The sequence below is a fragment of the Rhinolophus sinicus genome, chromosome 16, assembly GCF_057876585.1.
Source record: "Rhinolophus sinicus isolate RSI-liver-muscle chromosome 16, RSI-T2T, whole genome shotgun sequence".
In the NCBI taxonomy this organism is placed as follows: Eukaryota; Metazoa; Chordata; class Mammalia; order Chiroptera; family Rhinolophidae; genus Rhinolophus; species Rhinolophus sinicus.
Window position 1 is genome coordinate 97,545,723 of NC_142516.1, and position 18,159 is coordinate 97,563,881.

The following is an 18,159-nucleotide window of genomic DNA, read 5'->3' on the forward strand; positions in this document are numbered from 1 at the left end:
ATCTCCCGAATCTGTAAAGTGAAACTCGTCTATGACAAAGTGATGTAATTCTGTGTCCTGGTCTTCAAGGAGATCTGGCCTGTCCCAGTCTAAAGAGGAAGTTCAACCGACACTTAACTATCTACAATTATACGTTCTTGCCTGTAATTTCTAAACCCAGAAAAACAGAGAGAGAGAAAGCAAATGAGGGAGGGAAGGGGGAGGAAGGAGAGCAGGAGTGAGGAGGGCAAATTGTCTCTCAGCTCTGATCTAGTTTAAAGCTTCTCCAATAGGGAAATGTGAGGTCTGTGTTTCCAAACGCCTTTAAATGAGATTAGCTTCAGTTGTGCTTGCCAAAACCTGCTGCGGCACCACCTTTTTCTCTTCCAATTTGAGCTATGATACAGTGTGACCTCATCACTGTGAAGAGAGCCTAGCAGCTTCTAACAGGAAGGGAAGTGTCCAGGCATCGCCTCTGCAGGAAGGGAGGAGAGGGAGTTTGGTTGTACAAACAGTCGTAAGGGCTAGTCTCTGTTCTGCTCTGTCCCTGCAGAGCTAAGACACAGAACTGCCTTTGACAGAAGCACTCACAAGGCCTTTCCAGTCAACACCCAGGACCTGAGAGGAAGAGCTATGGGTGCTGAAGAGGCACACATTTCTCAACTTTACATTTCCATGTCACTGCCTTTTCCACCAAGTCAAACTGCCTGTGGAGGCTCTTTTCATTCTACACATTTCCTTTCTAACACATCACACACATCACTGTACTAAATAAGGATTTAAAGATGCTCCTTGACTTACAATGGAGTCATGTCCCAATAAACCGATCGTAAGTTGAAAATATTTTAAGTCAAGGATGCACGGAATATACCTAACCTATCAAACATCGTAGCTTAGGCTGGCCTACCTTATGCGTGCTCAGAATACTGATATTAGCCTACAATTGAGCAGAATCATTTTGTTGTGCTGCCCAGCATCAGAAGACAGGTATTGTACTACGTTTCACAAGCCCAAGAAAAGATCAAAATTTGAAGTGTGGGTTCTACCGAATGCATAGCTTTTGTACCATTGGAAAGTCAAAACTGGTTCAGTTGGAACATTGGAGGTTAGGACCGCCTGTAGTAGACACATTCAATTTGTTCTTACAATTGTTGAGTGTGGGGCGTCACAGTGAGAAAGAACAAATCAACAGCGAAGATTCCACATAAACAGTACATTTCATTTGAGGCTTTCTCTCTGAAAAAGTATGGAAAGGAATTGCATTGTCTTTGGAGTTGGTGAAAATTTCCTTTAACATAGGATTTACAGCTTATTGTGATGAACTTGACAATACTCTTTCTTACCTTGAAGAAATCTGACAGACCTGATTTCAGTCCTGGTTCCATATCTTGTTCTTGTTGCAACCTGGGTCAAGTAAGTTGCCTGCTTTGAACTGCAGTTACCACACTTAAAATCACTTGTCTTACCGAAAGGATAAGATGAGATAGTGTGTGAGAAACTGTGGACAAACTGTCTTGTGAATGTTACCATGAGGAGAATAAGAGAGGGCCAGAGGAGGTTGAGTCCCTGTTGCTGGGCCAACATTTCAAGGTCAGGAGCCAATCAGTGAAGAACCCTTGATCTAGTGTTCTAAAACATGCAGGAGGCTATCGAATTGAGGCCAAAAAACAAAACAAAACAAAACAAAACAAAACAAAAAACAATACACAGATACTTAATCTTATTATGGTCAAGAATTAATGGTTGTCTCTCTAAATAACATTTAAATTATCTCTTTGGAAGAGCAGCTAAATGAAAACAATTTTTTTATTCCACCGGCTCCCTTCTCCTGCCACTTCCTTTGTACTGGCTAATTTTGATGGAAAGACAATGCGTAATAGTATTGTTTCAGACAATGAAGTAATTCCTTTCCTACCTAGGATATTTTTTCTCTTACAGGAGAAAGTGCCTTTTTATTTTGTCTTTCCTAGTTTTCTTCCAGTAATGAGGCTGAGTAATGTTGCTTAAGCAACTGGAAGCTTGCTGGCTTCCAGAAGCAGCCACTGAGAAAAGACTGATCAGAAATGAGAGGAGAGGGAACAATTAGCCTAAGAATAAAATTAATTCTAAGCTTTGACTCTCTCCAGGGTTCTCTCGGGTGTTATAACTTATGGTTAATGAGGGTCCCGAGGGGGAGGGTCATAAGTCAGTGTCACTCAGCTGGTTCAGTGAAGGCTGTTGGACTAAAAATATCAATAGACTCCGCCCTTGACCACAGGGACCTGGAATAAACCACAGCATGAAATAACCTGACTTGCCCCTGAATGAAGGAAGAGAAGCTGCTGCTAAAATGAGAACAGGCTGTGTAGTTAGGTCTACACATTCCCTGGACCCCAGGACTCACCCCAGGATTCTTGGCAGTTTCTGGGAATGGCATGCCACAGTTTCCTAATCTCTAAACAAAGGAAATCCTTACTAATCTCTAAACAGAAAAATTTCTACTTCACCTCCATGGATCTCAGGAAAAATGGCCTGCGTTTCTCTGAATGTACTTTGCGCTGCTGTTTTAATGTTACTAGTCTATGGATCAGGACTTACTGATTCAGAATCACAGCATTTATGGGCTGCGCGAGATCTCAAACGTCATTTTTGCCTGGGAGTTACTACACTGAGCTAGAAAGAAGACTCCTTGGCAGTGTAATAGAGCATTGTAGTTAAGAGCAGGGACTCTGTACACAGGTTGTTTGAATTTGATTTCTGGTTCCATCACTTCGCTTCGCTGTCTCAGTGTCCTCATATGCTAAATAGGGATAACTAAAGTATCTACCTTAGGGTGTAGTGAAGAGTCAGTCAGGTAATAACTTAAAATGCTTAGAGTAGCTGGCAAATTAAGTGCTCTATAATGATTGCCCATTTTTCAAAGGATTTCACAGAGTGCTACATAATATTAATTAAATGGTTTAAAATTTTTATTAACCACAAAAGAACCTATGTATATTTGAAAAGTGGTAAATCATATGTATGGGACGCATTATTTATTCAGTGTACACACTGATTAGTGAGCACTTTTGGACCAGTTGCAGTTACTAGAAGTAAATTTTCTCCTCCACCGTGTTTTTCCCAGAGTTCGGAAACTAAAATTCATCCATCCATCATTCATCCATTCAGCATCTACTGAGCACCTGCTGTGTGTCAGACACTGCTCTAAAAACTGCAAATACAGACGTGAACAAAACAGTGAAAAACTTCAGCCCTCATGTTGGTTACCTTCTGCAGTAACGAGTAACCTCTCAAGTCTGCTATTTTTTAATATCAGGAAACTGAGGTTCGGAGACTCCTGAGCTGTTTGCCCAAAGTCACACAGCTCTTCCTGGATGCCGTGAGCCCCAATCACTTCAGACTTTTAAAAGTCTTGTTTACAGTGCAGCTCTACAAATGTCCAGAAGATGTGTTCGCCGGTCAACCTCGCTAAAAGAGCAACAGTGCATAAATGCCACAACTGTCCCACATCTGATAACATTAGGTGTTTTCCCACCCCACTGGGGACACCACACGTCCCCCCTTTCCTCTCTTGTCCCATTCACCACACCAAGCCATTTCTGTTCTCTCCATTTACAAAACTTCTCAAAGCCAGCGTGATGAGGGAGAACAGCAGTGATGATAAAGAAAGGAGGGTTTTCACTATGGAAATGTTATGAAAGGAAAGACAACTTCATCTTGAGAATTTCAAGCTTTGTACTCTGTTAGCTATGCTTCTGTAACTGTTGGGATAAAATACGTATGTGGTTTTTATTTTATTTTTTTTCAGAGTTTTCCAGCTGTTTCCTAAGGTGTTCAGAAATAATCTACTTTGCTCTCTCAGAACTTACATCCTTAATTAAATTTAAATCTATTTTTGTATTCTTGTTCATATAGACATGTATAGGAAAGTGTGTAAATGAGCAGTTAAGCGTGTAGTTTTAGGTGTGTTTGTGTGTGTGTGTGCCATTGCATTTCTTCTTTTCTGAGACACCATCCTCTGAGATGAACCATTAGATTAAAAAGAAAGAAAAATAACATTGTCAATTAAACTATCACTTGCCATCAGTTGTAAAATTCATCCCAGTTTCAGAGATGTAAAAATGTGAAAAGAGCCTGATCACTCTTTATTGAAAAAAGTATTTTTCATGTGATCCATTACAAACTTATCTTTTTAAATGGCTGTTGGATAATTGTCTCACTGAAACACTTTGGACTTAATTGTTTCAAAAATCCCATCGAAAATGGCACCTAAAGGGAAAAATAAAGTGGAGTGCTAAAAGCAAGTTCTGGGTCTTTTATGAGAGGTACAAACTGAAATATTTATAGATGAAATCGTGATGTCTTGGATTTGCATCACAAAAAAAAAAAAAAAAAAAAAAAAAATTCTGGGAGTGAGCATTGTGGGAAATTATAGATGAAACAGGACTGGCTACGAGCCCATAATTGTTCAAGCTGGATTGCAAGGTATATAGGGGCTTAGTATACTGTTCGCTTAAAATTTCAGGGAAAAAGAATTTCTGTCTGTAAAGTAGTAACAGAAGCTCCAGGGAATAGGATTGGGTTTCCTTACGTTCTGGTTAGCTCTATGCTCATGGTGGCAGGTTCCAGATGGAGACCCAGGGGGACTTCTCCTGGGACGCTGAGTGAGGAGGTGCATGGAAGGTATGCTTGCTGTTAGCCCTTCAGCTTCCTTCTGAGAACCGTATTTTGTCCAAGCTGCCTGGTCCTACCTGTTATTGCAGTGATAGTTAACTAGTAATGGCCTTGAGCCCTGAGGGCCACTGAGCTATATTTTACAGCAGTGTATTCTCAGCCTCAGGGGGAATACAAGGTTGGTATAGAGAATAATTAAAAACAACATCAAAGATTGTATTGAATCTTCCAGTCACCATGCTAACTGGCACACCAGGCATAATTTTATTTGATTCTCATGCCACCCCTAATAGATTAATACTATCATGACCTTTGTTTTCACCCCTGAGGAAACAGAGTAAGAAGAAGAGTTAAGTGCATTTCCCAGAGCAGGCAAGTAGCAGGGCCTGGATCTCAACCTGAGCCTGTGCTGTAAGTCACACTAGGATGCCTCCTTTCCAGTGACATGGGGTTAAGAGCGGTGGAAATCACAGCCTGTAACTCAGCTTTCGGCCAATATCAGCAGATGCAGATGGCTGGAAGGAGCACAGACACAGGAAGGGAACCCTTGTAGAAACAAATCAAAAGGAAGGCAGAAGAAACCTCTACTAACTAGATAAGCATCGTCTTAGCAGCAGGACAGGCAGAAGAGGCCAGCTCATCAATGGTTGCGATTCTTTTCCGAGCCTTTTTTTTTCTTTTTTTATTACCACCCCCACCCGAACCTCCTCTCCTTTGGCAACCATTATCTTCTTCTTTATAGCTATGGGTATGTTTCTGTTTTGTTTATTTAATTTATTTTGTCTCTTTTAGATTTCACATATAGGTGAAATCATACATTTTGTCTTTCTTTGTCTGACTTACTTCACTTACCATCAAAGCCTCTAGGTCTATCTATGTTGTCCCAAATGGCATAATTTCATTCTTATTTTATTGCTGAGTAATATTCCATTGTGTATATATACATGGGGTTGGACAATTAAGTTCACAAACTCATCCTAGAAAAGGTGCTACATACCTCATTGCTGAATATCACTACGGTCACTTCCGAAGTACTCCCCATAGAAAGCTATGCACCGAGGCCAGTGCCTAGTCTACTCTTCAAAACAATTTTGAAACTCTTTTTCTGGAATGGCCATCAGAGCTGTCATCCTATTACCCTTGATGTCCTGAATGTCATCAAAATGTCTTCCTTTCAATATTTCCATTACCTTCGGGTAAAAAAAGAAGTAATTGGGGGCCAGATCAAGTGAGTAGGGAGGGTGTTCCAATACAGTTATTTGTTTCCTGGCTAAAAACTACTTCATGGACAGTGCCATATGAGCTGGTGCATTGTCGTGATGCAAGAGCCATGAATTGTTGGTGAAAAGTTCGGGTCGTCTAACTTTTTCACGCAGCCTTTCAGCACTTCCAAATAGTAAACTTGGTTAACTGTTTGTCCAGTTGGTACAAATTCATAATGAACAATCCCTCTGATATCAATAAAGGTTAGTAACATCATTGCAACAAGTTCGTGGATGTAATTGTCAGACTTCTTATACTATGTCGTTATCCATTCATTTTGTTGATGGATACCTAGATGCTGCCATATCTTGGCTATTACTAGTAATACTGCCGTGAACATAGGGGTACATATATCTTTTTGAATTTTTGTTTTTGTTTTCTCTGGATAAATACCCAGAAGTGGAATTGCCATGTCATATAATTTCTGAGGAATCTCTGTACTGTTTTCTATAATGGCTACACTATTTACAATTTCGCCAATAGTGCACAAGGGTTCCCTTTTCTCCATGTCCTCAACGGCACTTGTTATTTGTTGATTTATTGATGATAGACATTCTGTCACATGTGAGGCGATATCTCATTGTGGTTTTAATTTGCATTTCCCTGATGATAAGTGATGTGGAGTATCTTTTCATGTGTCTGTTGGCCATGTGTATGAGGTGTGACAATTAAGTTTGCAAACGTGTTGCAACGATGTTGTTAACCTTTTTTGATATCAGAGGGATTATTCATTATGAATTTGTACCAACTGGACAATTAACCAAGTTTACTATTTGGAAGTGCTGAAAAGGCTGTGTGAAAAAGTTCAATGAAAACAACCTGAACTATTTGCCAACAATTCATGGCTCTTGCATCACGACAATGCACCAGCTCACACGGCACTGTCTGTGAGGGAGGTTTTAGCCAGTAAACAAATAATTGTATTGGAACACCCTCCCTACTCACCTGATCTGGCCCCCAATGACTTCTTTCTTTACCTGAAAATAAAGGAAATATTGAAAGGAAGACATTTTGATGACATTCAGGACATCAAGGGTAATATGACGACAGCTCTGATGGCCATTCCAGAAAAAGAGTTCCAAAACTGCTTTGAAGGATGGACTAGGTGCTGGTGTCAATGCATAGCTTCCCAAAGAGAATACTTTGAAGGTGACCGTAGTGATATTCAGCAAACAGTGAGGTATGTAGCACTCTTTCTAGGATGAGTTTGCGAGCACAATTGTCATACCTCACATGTTCTCTTTGGAGAAATGTCTATTTAGGTCACCTGCCCATTTTTAAAGTAGACTGTTTTGGTGTTATGCTGTACATTTTCCTTATATATTTCGAATATTTTGTATCATTGGTGAATATCTTCTCCCATTTAGTAGGTTGTTGTATTTTGTTGATGGTTTCCTTTGCTGTGCAAAAACTTTTTAGTTTGATGTAGTCCCGTTTGTTTATTTTTTTTCTTTTATTGCCCTTGCCAGAGGAGACATATCCAAAAAGATACTGCTAAGAATGATGTCAAAGAGTTTATTCCTTATATTTTCTCCTAGAAATTTTATGCTTTCAGGTCTTACATTTAAGTCTTTAATCCATTTTGAGTTTATTTTTTACATGGTGTAAGAAAATGGTCCAATTTCATTTTTTTTTTGCATGTATCTGTCCAGTTTTCCCAACACCACTTACTGAAGAGACAGTCTTTTCTCCATTGTATAGCCTTACATCCTTCGTCATACATAAATTGACTGTACATGTGAAGATTTATTCGTGGGCTCCCTATTCCATTGGTGTATATATCTGTTTTTATGCCAGTACCATACAGTTTTGACTATTGTAACTTTGTATTATAGTTTAATATCAGGGACTGTGATACCTTCCACTTTGTTCTTTCTTAAGTTTTTCTTAGCTATTCGGGGTCTTTTGTGGCTCCATATAAATTTTAGAGTTAGTTGTTCTAATTCTGAGAAGTATGCCATTGGTATTTTGATAGGAATTTCATTGAACCTGTAGATTGCTTTCGGTAGTAAGGACATTTTAACAATATTAATTCTTCCAGTTCATGAACATGGTATAGTTTTCAGTTTTTTTCTTCAGTGTCTTATAATTTTCAGAGTATAGGTCTTTCATCTCTTTGGTTAAATTTATGCCTAGGTATTTTATGTGCTTGATGCAATTGTAAATGGGATAGTTTCTTTAATTTATCCTTCTGATCATTTGTTATTAGTGTATAGAAATGCAACAGGTATCTGCATATTCATTCTGTATCCTACAAATTTACTAAATTCACTTATTAGTTGTAATAGATTTTTGGTGGAGTCTTTAGGGTTTTCTGTATATAGTATCCTGTCTTCTGCAAATAATCAAAGTTTTACTTCTTCCTTTCTGATTTGGATGCATTTTATTTCTTTTCCTTGTCTTATTGCTGTGGCTAGGACTTCCAATACTATGTGGAATACAAGTGGTGATAGTAGACATCTTTGTCTTGTTCCTGATCTTGCAGTAAAAGTTTTCAGCTTTTCACCATTGAGTATGATATTAGCTTAGCTATGGATTTGTCATATATAGCCTTTATTATGTTCAGATAGGTTTCTTCTATACCTACTTTATTGAGAGTTTTTATCATAAATGGATGTTGAATTTTCTCAAATGATTTTTCTGAATCTATTGAGATGATTATGCATTTTTTATCCTTTATTTTGTTAATGTGGTGTGTCACATTGATTTATGGATGTTGAACCATCCCTGTATTCCTGGGATGAATCCCACTTGGTCATGGTGTATAACCCTTTTAATGTTGAATTTGGTTTGCTATTATTTTGAAACTTTCTGCATCTGTGTTCATCAATAGACATGTCTTTGTCTGGTTTTGGTATCAAGGTAACGCTGGCTTCATAGAATGAGCTTGGAAGCATTTCTTCCTCTTCAATTTTTAAAAATAGTTTAAGAAGGATAGTTATTAATTCTTACTTAAATGTTTGGTAGGATTCACCTGTGCAACCATCTGGTCCTGGACTTTTATTTGTTGGGAGTTTTTTGATAACTACTTCATTTTCACTGCTAGTAAATGGTCTGTTTAGTTTTTTGCATTTCTTCCTGGTTCAGTCTTGGAAAACTATATAGTTCTAGAAATTTATTCATTTCTTATAGATTGTCGAATTTGTTGGCATATAATTTTTCATAGTATTCTTTAATGATTCTTTGTATTTCTGTGGCGTCAGTTGTAACCTCTCCTCCTTCATTTACGATTTTATTTATTTGCACTCTTTTTTTTTTTCTCCTGATGAGTTTGGCTAACAGTTTGTCAATTATTTTTTAAATCTTTTTAAAGAACCAGCTCTTAGTTTTATTGAATTTTTCTATTTCCTTAAATGTCTGTGTCTTTTATTTCCACTCTGATCTTAACTATTTCCTTCCTTAAGTTTACTTTGGGTTTTGTTTGTTCTTTTTCTTTTTCAGTTCCTTTAGGTGTAGTGTTAGGTTGTTTATTGGGGAATTTTCTTGTTTCTTGAGGTAAGCCTGTATAGCTATGAAATTCACTCTTAAAACTGCTTTTGCTGCATCCCATAAATTTTGAAAAGTTGTCATTTCATTTTCATTTGTTTCAAGATTGTTTTTGATTTCTTGTTTGATTTCCTCTTTGATCCATGCGTGTTTAGTGGTATGTCGTTTGGTCTCCACGTATTTGTGTTTTTCTCCAGTTTTCTTCCTGTAGTTGATTTCTAGTTTCATGCCATTGTGGTCATAAAAGATGCTTGATGATTTCCGCCTTCTTGAATTTATTGAGGCCTGTTTTTTTGGTGACCTAATATGGGATCTATAGGCCTGTTTTTTGTTTGTTTGTTTGTTTGTTTTTTGTGACCTAATATGTGATCTATATTGGAGAATGTCCCATGTGCATTTGAGAAAAAACTTGTGTAATCTATAGTATTTGGATGAAAGCTTCTAAAAATGTTTATTAATTTGATCTGGTCTAATGTGACATTTAAAGCCATTACTTCCTTATTAATTTTCTGTTTGGATGAACTAACCATTGATCTGAGTGGCATATTAAAATAATCCCCTACTATTTTTATATAACTGTGAGTCTCTCCCTTTATGTCCATTAATATTTACTTTATATATTTAGGTGTTCCTTTATTGAGTGGGTAAATAGAGATTTATAATTCTTATATCCTCTTCTTGGATTGCCCCCTTTATAATTGGGTAATGACCCTCTGAGTCTATTTTAACCTTTTTTGTTTTAAAGTCAGTTTTGTCTGATGTGAGTGTTGTTACACTAGCTTTCTTTTCATTTATATTTTCATGGAATATCTTTTTCCATCCCTTTACTTTCAGTCCGTGTGTCTTTCAACTTCAAGAGAGTCTCTTGTAGGCAGTATATAAATGGGTCATTTTTAAAGTTATTCAGCTACACTTCATCTTTTTATTGGAGTATTTAATCCATTTACTTTTAAAATAGTTTTTGATAAGTATATACTTATTACCATTAAGTTACTTTTTTTTTTATAGTTCCTTTCTTCTCTTGATGTCTTTTCTTGTGGTTTGCTGGTTTTCTTTTGTGTTTTGTTTGGGTTCCTTTCTCTTTATTCTTTGAATAGCTTTTGTATATCTTTTTGTTTTGTGGTTATGACAGTTTGTTTCATATATATATATATGAAACAAACTTTGTTTATATATATGTGTGTGTGTGTGTATATATATATATATATATGTGTGTGTGTAATTCTGTATCTGTAACAGTCTATTGTAAGCTGATGAGCACTTTAGTTTGAATATATTGTTTAAGTACTACATTTTTACCTCCCCTCCATGTTTTATGTTATTGATGTCATGCTTTAGGTCTTTTTGTGTTGTGTCTGTACTACTTATTGTAGTTTGAGTTGTGTTTGATACTTTTTCCTTTTGTCTTTCTTAGTAGCTTTTTAAATGTCTGATTCATTGGATTTATTAAATATTTAACTTTACCTGTGAGATTCTTTTCCCTTTCTCATATTTTCTTATTTCTGGTCACAGCCTTTCCTCTTTTGTTTAAATAAGACCTTTTAACATTTCTTGTAAAGCTGGTTTAATCATGATAAACTCCTTTAATTTTTGCGTGTCCTGGAAATTTTTACCTCTCCTTCAATTCTGAATGATAACCTTGCTAGGTAAATTATTCTAGGTTTTATGTTCCTTTCAGCACTTTAAAGATGTCCTGCCACTCCCTCTGGCCTGTAAATTTGCTGATGAGAAATCAGCTTATAGCCTCATGGGATTGCCTTTGTATGTAACTCTTTGTGTTTCACTTGCTTCCTTCAAGATTATCTCTTTAATTTTTGCCATTTGAATTACGATATGTGTCGGTGTAGGTCTGTTTGGGCTCGTCTTGTTTGGAACTCTCTGTGTTTCCTGGACCTGGACATCTATTTTCTTTCCCAGTTAGGAAAGTTTTCAGCCTTTGTTTTTTTTAAATAAAGTTTCTGTTCCTTTCTTTTCCTTCTGAAATGCCTCTAATGAAAATGTATGAGCATTTGTTGTTATCCCAGAGGTTCCTTAAATTATCCCCTTTTAAAAAAATTCCTTTTGCTGTTCTGATTAGTTGATATCCACTATTCTGTCTTCCAAGTTGCTGATCCTTTCTTCTATACTAGCTAATCTGCTGTTGATTCTTTCTACTGTATTTTTGACTTCAGTTATTGTATTCTTCAGATCTATTTGGTTCCTTATTATACCTTCTAACTTTTTGTTAAGTTATCCCTAAGCTCCTCTATTCCACTCTCAAGTGTGGAAGCATCCTTATGATAGTTTATTTGAATTGTCTGTTAAGCAAATTACTTATCTTAGTTTCCTTGTTTTGTTTTTTTCCTCCCTCCTGGGGTTTTTGTTGTTGTTCCTTCATTTGAGAGATATTCTTCTGTCTTTTCATTTTGTTTGACTTTCTATATTTGTTTATATGAATTAGACTGTCTTTCCCAGTCTTGAACAAGTGGCCTTATCTACATAAGTGGCCCCTGTGTAGTTTGTGTGTGCTGGGTGGTTTTGGCAGGCCGGTAGGAACCGAGCGGGTGCTTACTGTATCTGGAGCACTCGCCAGCAAGCTGGAGTGGCCCTATATGGGGAGCCCACGTGTGTGTGGTGGTACCTTGCTGATCCTGCTTGCTCCCTTTGTTGGGGGCCTGAATGGTCTTGGGCTATGTGTCCAGAAATGCACTGCAGCAAGCTTGCAGGGAGGCCAGAGCACGGGGGTAGAGCTCCTCCCCACCCTAAGGCGGTGGAGGGGGACATTAACAACGGTGCTCACCGGCACCTCTGACTCCGGAAAACTCCCGCAGTCCCCGGGAGCTCCCATAGCTCCCCAGCCTTCTCTCATTTGTTGTACAGAAAGTTGTCTTGTGAAGAAGTGACTGCTGTGTAGGCTTTATGTACCAGGTCATTTTTGAAGAGCGTTGGAGCAGGGCGGGTGCTTATAGCCTCTGGGGCACTGGCTTGCTTGGCTGCAGCAGCTCCTGGCCATGCGGCCAGGTGTGTGTGGTGATGCCCCGTTGTTCCTGCTTGCTCCCTTTGCTCGGGGGTAAAAGGCTCTTGGCTAGGGATGCACTGTGGTGATCTTGCGGGTAGGCCAAAGCATTGGATAGAGCTTCACCTGCGCTACTGAAGTGGAGGGGGATGTAAACAGTGGTGCTCACTGTAACCATCCAGGTACAGACAGTTTCTGCAGCTCCCATAGGACTCATGCAGTTTCCCAGCTTTCTCTGTTTGGTCGCTTTCTCTTGTTTGTTATTCAGAAGCTGTTTATTCAGCCCTCAGTTTTATCACAGGAGTAACTGCTCTCTCTATGTGTATATTTGAGTTTCCTCATGGGAGAGGGTCAGTTCAGTGTCGTCCTATGCTGCCGCCATCTTGGACCTCCTCTCCTGAGTCTGTGAATCATTTTAGTGCACTCATGCTTTCTCAAGCCTCTTATGCCTGCATTTAGCTGGTATGCTGCATATCATCTCCTGGAACTCAGTTGGTCCTTCTAGATCCACAGCTTCTTTCTCTCCATCTGGAATCTTAATGCTCATTATCATGATATGAAGAGTATTTTCTTGCACCACCTTGTCCCTATAGGGCCCTGACTGCCCAACCATACTTTGTTACAAGATCTAATTGTTAACCTTGTAGAGACTCAAAGATTTCGTCTTCCTTGCTAGGCTAGCTACTACCTCCCTCTCCATATTCACTCACACATGCCTCCATAACATTGGAATAAAAAGATCGTTTGGAATGGGAAGTCTTGAAGGCATCATCTGGAGTGGCCAATAGTTTGGGCTGTAGGTTCAAGGGTAGTCCAAGGATGGCATGTGCACTCAGAAGCAATGACGGTCACACAGGGGATTGGACTAAGACAACAGGCTTGTACTCTAGCCAGCCCATGGCATATCCCATTCATATGCCTCCCTTGCCCTTCTAACAATGTCACCAAAGATCGCCTTACCTTCTTTGTTTATACCATGTGGAATTTAGTACCAACCAGAATCCTAAAGTCTTATCGCAAAGTACAAGTTCTTTCAATGAGTCAGTACTTGTGCATTTACGCTTATGGACCAAAGTAAATAACTTATATTTATCACGGTTATAGAGGTCTAGGTAGATTCAGATCATTATTCCAACCTGTTAAGATCTGTTTGGATTTTAATGATGTCAGCACACAATGTATTATTCTTTTTAGTTTTATATCCAGACATTTGTTAAACATACGTTTATCCAAGACACTGATAAAAATATTTATTGGGATAGAACCAAGAACAGAGTTTTGGTATAAGCCACCTGCCTGCCCCTCCCAGGTTGCTAAGAAGCACCCTCTAAGTATGTTCATTCAACTAGTTATTAATCTGTGTAATTGCATTAGCTCAGCTCCTATTTCTCAATCTTGTCTCCAACGATATCATGATGGAATTACACAATGCCCCACTGAAGTTAATGTGCATTTTGTCTATTGCAGTTCCTTGAACTATTGTTTCCCAGTAATTTGGCCAGATTTAACTTGATATAAGCAATTTGACAAAAAGCAATTTGATTGAGAAAGCAAGTTTGTGAAAACAATGATGTGTTTAAAAGGGAATAATGGCAGTCGGCATCTTTCAAATGTGGTCATATTTTTGTACTGTTAGACAGAGCTGTGATCCATTTTGCACTTTATATGTTTTTTTTTCTTTTCCATTTTTGCTTTTTCTCATTAGCTTGATTTTGTAAATTTCTAATTCATTTTCAGAACTCATTCCTAGTTAGCATTGCTTATAATGTAGAATAATGGAAACAATCTAACTATTCAGCAGTTAAGTAAAGAACGCAAATGTGTAACTGATGGATTATTTTTAAAAATATGCTAGGTTCCAAATACCATATGGTAGATAAAATACCATATGTAGTCATAGGAAAAGCATGCAGAAGGCTATCATACACTAATGTTGCCACTATTTGAATGAGATTATGTTTAAATTTTTTCTGGTTTACATTTATAATTTTCCCAGAATTAGCATGTGTTGTTTAAAAAGCCTAAGGTAATGTATAAATCATAAATGTAGTCAATTGTTCAATCACTCTATTAGTTTCAAATAATTAGTTCCTTTTGGGATCCTTAGCTTGTTGCCTAAGCAATTCCTTAATTGTTCAAACTTATCACAATAGAGAGAGTAATTGAAGATAAATTCAATATACATAATGATAACAATAGAAGTTCGAAAAACTGTAATGTTTGTAGATATTTATAGCACTGTAAAGCTGTCCTGTGTCTTATCACCCATACTTAAACATTTAATGGTGGAAGATACTCATTTTAAGATACTGATTTTCAACTAATTTATTGTGTTGACTAGTTTGCTTTTGACCAAACTACTTTTGGCTAAATTACATGTTCTCCATCTAACAGACTAATAATATGTCATAGGAAAAAAATGTGCCTACCTGATGATTTCCTTTTGAGAGAATGTGTGCTGGATTCTAGGGATTCTCGGGCGTCTCTTTTGGATGTTCTATATCCCATTCCTTTAATAATCCATTCTACAATCTTTCCAGTTTGAGAAAATGTAACAGTATGTGTAAGTCCCTTTTGAAGCTGTCTAAAGACGCCATTGGGGAATAAGCTCCTACTTGAAAATAAACGCTGACAAACTTGGCTATGATGCTATCCAAGTACTTATTCCAAGTATTTTGCACTGACCAGTTCTCAAGGAAATTGCTCAACTTCTCCACCCTCTGGCATCGCTACAGAATCAGTTCAAAAATACAACATACATTTAATATTCTCCCGCCCTATAGGTTTCCTAATGTTATTTTTCCCTTGACCCGCCTTACTGTTATTACTATGATTTAAAAAATCAGAGTGGTTCCAGGGGCCATGATTGCGGCTTGCCGCTGTTCTTCCCTCCTTGTCTATATTTATGGCTGTCTGAGAGGGGAGTGTGTCGGAGTCACCAGAAGCTCCTGTAAATTGCCAGCCAACCCTACCTGAGTCCTCTGAGTTTTGCTGCCCTGCACATAGGTGATCGGTTATACTTTCTATGATTTTCCCTAGCATACCAATATATTTAAATTATTTTCCATTTTGTCTGTAAATAATTGCAGCCAGGATTATTATGTTTAATATCATAGTCCTCACCTTCCTAGGGTTTGTTTAACATGAAATAGTCTGGGCACATCTCTCAGTGTTTGTTCACACAGACCATGGAATCTCAGTGAAAACTTGTAGAATGATTGAAGGAGCATGCTTCAAACGGGATATGAAATTGCAGTGGTTAATATTAGCTGTTCTTTCAGGCCTTCGTTCATTTAATTAAAAGAAAGGAAAGTAAAGAATAAAGATAAAGGGAACTATTAGCTTTGGAAACAAATGAGATATTCTTTAAATGTGAGTTCTCCAATAGTGGTGATTTCATCAGGGTTTGGTTGTTAAAATGACAGAGGATTCTTATTCTAACACTTACAGTTCCAGCGCCTTTGTCTACCTTTTGGGAACTGCTCCCAAGCATTACTGTGCTAAGAAATCAGAGTCTGAGGACAGCTATGAGGAAAAGACCCAAGACTGTCAAAGATGAAAAATACAAGAATTTGAGTGAATCTCATCTTTGATAAAATAGAGAAATCTTGATTATTTTTCTCGTCCCAGATTAAGCAACTTTTCCTGAACTGACATAAGCAATATATTTTACCTTTTTTGCCCCCCTCCCCCCTTTTGTGCTTTTAATTTTATTAGAACAAGAAAAAGAATTACCAAGAATAGTTCTCATGTTGTGTCTGGTTAATGAAGCTAATGCATTGCCTAAATATTTATTCGCATGTACAGGGTATTTGGATGGCAGACGTGTAGAAATGTTGTCAAGTTAAAAGTAACCGTTGCCACACGGTTGTGGCACACGAGGAAGCCAACCCAAGCCCACTGCTCACCCTCGGAGCTTGGCACCCTTAGTGTCCTGGCTGCACAAAGTAAATAACCCGAGCCTCACTGCCTTAAGACCCTTCTTCACCTTTTTACTTGAGCTGTTTTAGAAATGTGTGCTAAGACTAGCAAGATACAGCAACAAGAGGAGAGACGTCCTTAGATAGCCACTGAGAACCCATGCTCGTTATTGTGAAAATTTTCTTTCCTCCAGGACAAAGGTAGCTTCACGACTCTAATCCTTAGAGTGAATGAGTACCTCGCCTAAAGTGTGTGCAGCTAATCAGTAATGGTTCAAAGGGTAGGTTGGTGGAAATGCCGGGGCCAGGTGAGGCAGCCTTGTCCTGGAAGGGAGAAAGCCCGGGGGAGGGGAGATGGCATCCAGGTCAGGCCCCACCACTGTTGCTACTTCAGACTTCAAGGTCAGATGCCCTCAGCTCTCTGGGGTCACCTTTTCAGCCTATAAACTGGAGGAAATCCCTGTGTGGCAGGAATATGCACTGGGGGCTGATCTGTGACCACAAAGTACTATCCAGGGTGAGAAAGACAATAATGAACAAGAATCTGATTGCTTCGTGCTGTCAGTATAAAGGACACAAAATGGGGTTTGGAGATCTCGGGGGGAAGTTGGAGATTCCCACAGTTAGCTTAGTCCCTGGGGAACTGACGAAAACAGCGGAAGACAGTGGGGACATCTGGGCAAAGATTTAAGAGAAAAGAAGTAGCGCGACTGTAGTCTAGGTCTTCTCCTTTATGGTCTCCAGAGCACAGGAAGAAGAGTCAACATCTTATTTACCCTACAACAGAGCAATATTTTACAGTGACGCCCTTTTAGAAACAGATCATTAGATAGCTAAAAGCATCCAGCATTCCACTGTTGGAGTCTGGGCACACTTGAAGAAAAGCATTAAAGCTCCTGTAAATTTCTACAGAAAGACTGGATTTCATTAACATCATTATACCAGTAACTGCCTAATATACTGTTCAGCTTGTTCTATATCAGTCTGTGTCTGACAGACCGCTGGCTCTCAATGACCTCCTAGCTTCCCAGTATAAGGCACCAGTCCCAACTGGCCTGCACACAGTAACCCCTGACCCCGGCCAATTCCCCCCATCCTGCAGAGCGGCAGCAGCATTTCCCTAATCCCCTCCCATGCCTGAGCAAGCACCAAGTGACACTTGAGATAAGTACCCCAGACCTGAACTGATGTTTGGTTGCAATTCCACTGGGGTTTTCTGTCTCCGGGATGAGCCCCACACACAGACCCATTTTCAGGTGGCAAAGATAATGTGATCCCATCTGAAAGGATCCTGATTACACTGAGTGAAAGCAGAGAGAAAACTCACCCTGGGCACTTCCACACACGTTTAAAAGTACAACCAGTCTACGTGGATATTTCATCATGGAAGAATTTTTATTTTTTAAGCAGTTGCTTTTTTTTTTTCCTTTTTGAGAGCTGTATGTGCATGTTTAACAGAGAGCTGTTATTCTTAAAGGCAGCGGGAGAGGCAGCATGTTAAAGTTTCACATTAAACAACAAACAGTTTCAAGGAACGTCCTCAAATTACATTCACAGTTTCAAAGTTCAAGAATCGTGGCTGAGCACTGCTTACCTTACACTTTCAGGTCCCAAGAGGTCTTTAAGTTTAAAGCAGTACGTCAAATGTGCAGGAGTTATTTTCTTGCACGAGCGTCTCATCTGTCAAAGCACCCAGCTCACGCGAGGAACCAGCCTCCTCTTCCCGAACACCAATGAGGGAAGCAGAGGAGCACATGTGGGAAGTGGCTTCCCTGACAGCCTGTCACAGTCTGCACATGCTCTTTGTGGCAGAGGTGCCAAATCAGTCTTGTGGGGAGGCTCACAAAGCACCTCATTGTGAGG

The 18,159-nt window shown here is 38.8% G+C and overlaps 1 protein-coding gene and 1 long non-coding RNA gene across 3 annotated transcripts in view; one reads left to right on the forward strand and one right to left on the reverse strand.

Annotated features, from left to right (window-relative positions):
- STARD13 (StAR related lipid transfer domain containing 13) overlaps positions 1 to 18,030 on the reverse strand; it is a 494,577-nt gene extending 476,547 nt beyond the window's left edge. Inside the window, exon 1 of one of the 2 annotated variants that reach the window (XM_019736522.3) lies at positions 17,891 to 18,030. The gene's annotated coding sequence lies outside the window, so the exon portion shown is untranslated. The remainder of the gene's footprint in view (positions 1 to 17,890) is intronic. The other variant, XM_074330029.2, reaches the window with a different exon arrangement.
- The window catches only part of LOC141571071 (uncharacterized), a 188,200-nt gene that overhangs the window by 50,738 nt on the left and 119,303 nt on the right, over positions 1 to 18,159 (forward strand). The window lies entirely within an intron of this gene.